The sequence below is a fragment of the Sus scrofa genome, chromosome 5 (assembly GCF_054392235.1).
Source record: "Sus scrofa isolate SSC_HxYL_T2T_F1_AM1 chromosome 5, Sscrofa_HxYL_maternal_Yorkshire_Landrace_v2.0, whole genome shotgun sequence".
In the NCBI taxonomy this organism is placed as follows: domain Eukaryota; kingdom Metazoa; phylum Chordata; class Mammalia; order Artiodactyla; family Suidae; genus Sus; species Sus scrofa.
Genome location: NC_139387.1, coordinates 6,038,002 through 6,041,236, shown reverse-complemented (window position 1 = coordinate 6,041,236; position 3,235 = coordinate 6,038,002).

Sequence of the window (3,235 nt, the reverse complement as noted above, 5' to 3'; positions counted from 1 at the left end):
ATTCCCTGAAAAAGTTTTTAAAAAAATAACTTACTTTTGGAGTTCCCGTCATGGCTCACTGGAAACAAATCTGACTAGTGTTCGTGAGGATGCAGGTTCAATCCCTGGCCTTGCTCAGTGGATTAAGGATCCGGCATTGCCATGAGCTGTGGTGTAGGTCGCAAACATGGCTCGGATCTGGCATTGCTGTGGCTGTGGCGTAGGCCAACGGATACAGCTCTGATTCAGCCCCTAGCCTGGGAATGTCCATGTGCTGCAGGCGGGGCCTTAAAAAGCCCCCCCCTTCCCCGCCAAAAAAAAAAAAAAAACAACCCAAAAAACAAAACCAAAAAACCTTACTTTAAAAAAGTAACAGGGAGTTCCCTGGTGGCTCAGTAAGTTAAGAATCTGGTGTTGTCCCTGCTGTGGCTTGGGTAGCTACTGGGATGCGGGTTTGATCTCTGGCTCAGGAACCTCCGCATGCCACGGGTGTGGCAAAAAAAAAAAAAAGTAACAATAATAATTTTAAAACCAACTTCAAATCCTGACAGGTTTCCTGCTTTTCCTAAATGCATCTTTCCCTGAATTTAGGATACATGTCAAGCATCCTAAATCCAGGGAAAGATGCATTTCGAACAACAGGATCATGTCATTGCTGAGGCTTCATTTCTACTCAGTTGGAACATCCTAAGGGCCCTTGGTGTGATGGTCAATTTTATGTCCACATGGCTGGGCTCTGGTCTCCACTTACGCAATCAAAGACTAAGCCTGGAGCCGCCCTGAAGGTATTTTGCAGCTGTGATTAATGTCAGGGATCGGTCGACTTTCTGTAAAAGAGCTGAACTGAGGGGTCCCCCAAGAAGAAGAAATTCTGCCTGAGGGCAGCACTGTCCACTCCTGCTTGAGAGAGTCGAGATTCCTGCCTGCCCTTCCTGGCAGCCTGTCCTGCACACCCCAGACCCTGATTCATACAGGGCCCTCTGGGTGTTTGGGTCAAATCTGGGTTCCGAAGCTTTCCCCAGGAGGCTGCAGTGTGGTCCCAGGCACTGTAATTTGATGACACCACCCCCTCCGGATGTGGGGGTGTTTCTGGCAAGTGTCTCTCTGTTGGCGTTTGGATTTGGAGGTTTTTTTTCTCAAGTTCTGGCACAGCCTTTAGATGTAGCTAATGATGTGTCACTGATTTAACCCTTGGCCCGGCAACACAATGAAGAGGAAGCATGCCTGTGGGTGGAGCTGGACAGCCAGGCTGTGGTCCTGCATACCTCAGTGGCCTTAGCCTCCTTACCCCGAAGTCCAACTAAAAGTACCTGCCCAAAACTTATTTTAAGGGACTTCCCTGGTGGCTCAGTGGGTTAAGGATCCAGCGTAGACACGGCTATGTCTCAGGTTTGATCCCTGGCCTGGGAACTTCCACATGCTGTGGGCACAGCCAAAAGACACCAAAAAAATAAAAACTCATCGTAAAGATTAGAGTGTGAAAATGCAAGATGCTGAGCACATAGGGAAGAAGGCTTTGCTAAATGTTAGCTAAAATGATTGCTGGCGTCCCACTGGGGCACAGCGGGTTAAGGATCTGACATGGCTGTTGCAGTGGCATAGATCGCAGCTGGGGCTCAGATTCCATCCCTGGCCCCAGGACGTCTATATGCCGTGGCTGCAGCCAAAAACGTACATAAGTAAAACTAATACATAAATAAAAGTATTATTTTGTTTTCATTGCAGTAGTCACCCCTTAACCAATACCTTCCACATCCCCCAGGGGGGGACCAAAATCATAGAAAGCACAGAAGCCTACATATACTGTGTTTTTTCCTTCTATACATGCCTATGGTAAAGTTTAATTTATAAATAAAGCATAATAAGAGATGAAAACAATAACCAATACAAACAGAACAATTATAATAATATACCGTAATGAGAGTTACATGAATGGGGTCTCTCTCAAAATAGCTTCTTGTACAAATTTAATGCCTTTTCCAGTCTCACTTGGGTACCGTGGCCATAATTTTTCCAGCTGGGGATGCGACAGCCAAACCAGCACAAAGTGTTTCCTTTTGCTTTGCAATTTCACAGACCGGGGAATTTTTGGTGCTGCAGATCTTAGCAAACTCAGTATAGGATTTTTTCTGTTTAGTCGAGACCTGAATTTGGTTTCATTCACAACTGTCCCCAACACTTTTACCACCCAATCAAAGCGAGGGGCACACTGTTGACCCCAAGCGGGTCTCTGAGTAATGGAAACGGTGGAGAGACACTCGTGCCCAACCTCTGCTATTGCACGGATGTTGCACAGATATTTGAGGTTCCAGCAAAGCTGATGTCAACATGCTTTTCCTCCCTATGTTGAAAAGGCAATGGGGCAATTACACACACACACACACACACACACACACACACACACGCCATCTGTTCCCCCTGGCTTCAGTTCTCGGTGATAAACAAAGAGACCTCAAGCCCTTCTCCCTCATGCACATATTGCATGGAGACAGAGAGCAGTGGTTTTGTTCAACCATCAAAAATATCTACTAGTCAGAGTTCCTGTTTTGGCTCAGCATAGATGAATCTGACTGGCATCCATGAAGACGCAGGTTCGATCCCTGGTCTCACTCAGTGGGTTAAGGATCCACTGTTGCCTCGAGCTGCGGTGAAGGTTGCAGACGCAGCTTGGCTCTGACATTGCTGGCTGTGGTGTAGGCCAGCATCTACAGCTGCGATTCGACCCCTAGCCTGGGAACCTCCATATGTCATGGGTGCAGCCCTGAAAAGACACACACAAAAAACCCTACTAGTTAAAAAATGGGCGGGGGGGAGTTCCCGCTATGGTGCAATGGGTTAAGACTCCAACTGCAGCGGTTTGGGTCACTGTGGAAGTGTGGGTTCCATTCCCCAGCCTGGCATAGTGGGTTAAAGGATCCGGCATTGCTGCAACTGCAGCCTAGAGCCCAGCTTTGGTCCCGAGTCCTGAGGCTGCAGAGATGCCACTGATCCCACTGCACCACGGGGCGGGGCGGGGGAGGGAACACCTCCACCTTGTCTTTTGATCAAGGAATTCTGCCAACTGCATGTCATGTTCTTGGGCCATGTCCTCGTGTCCTGGGGCTGCCACAAGGTACCAGAAACTAGGCAGCTGAAACAAGAGAAATTTATGTTCTTACAGAAGTTCAAGATCAATGCGGTTTGGCAAGGGCGGCTTGTCTTTCCTTGGTTTGTGCACCTTCTCCCTGTGTCCTCACATGGTCTCCCTCTGTGTGTG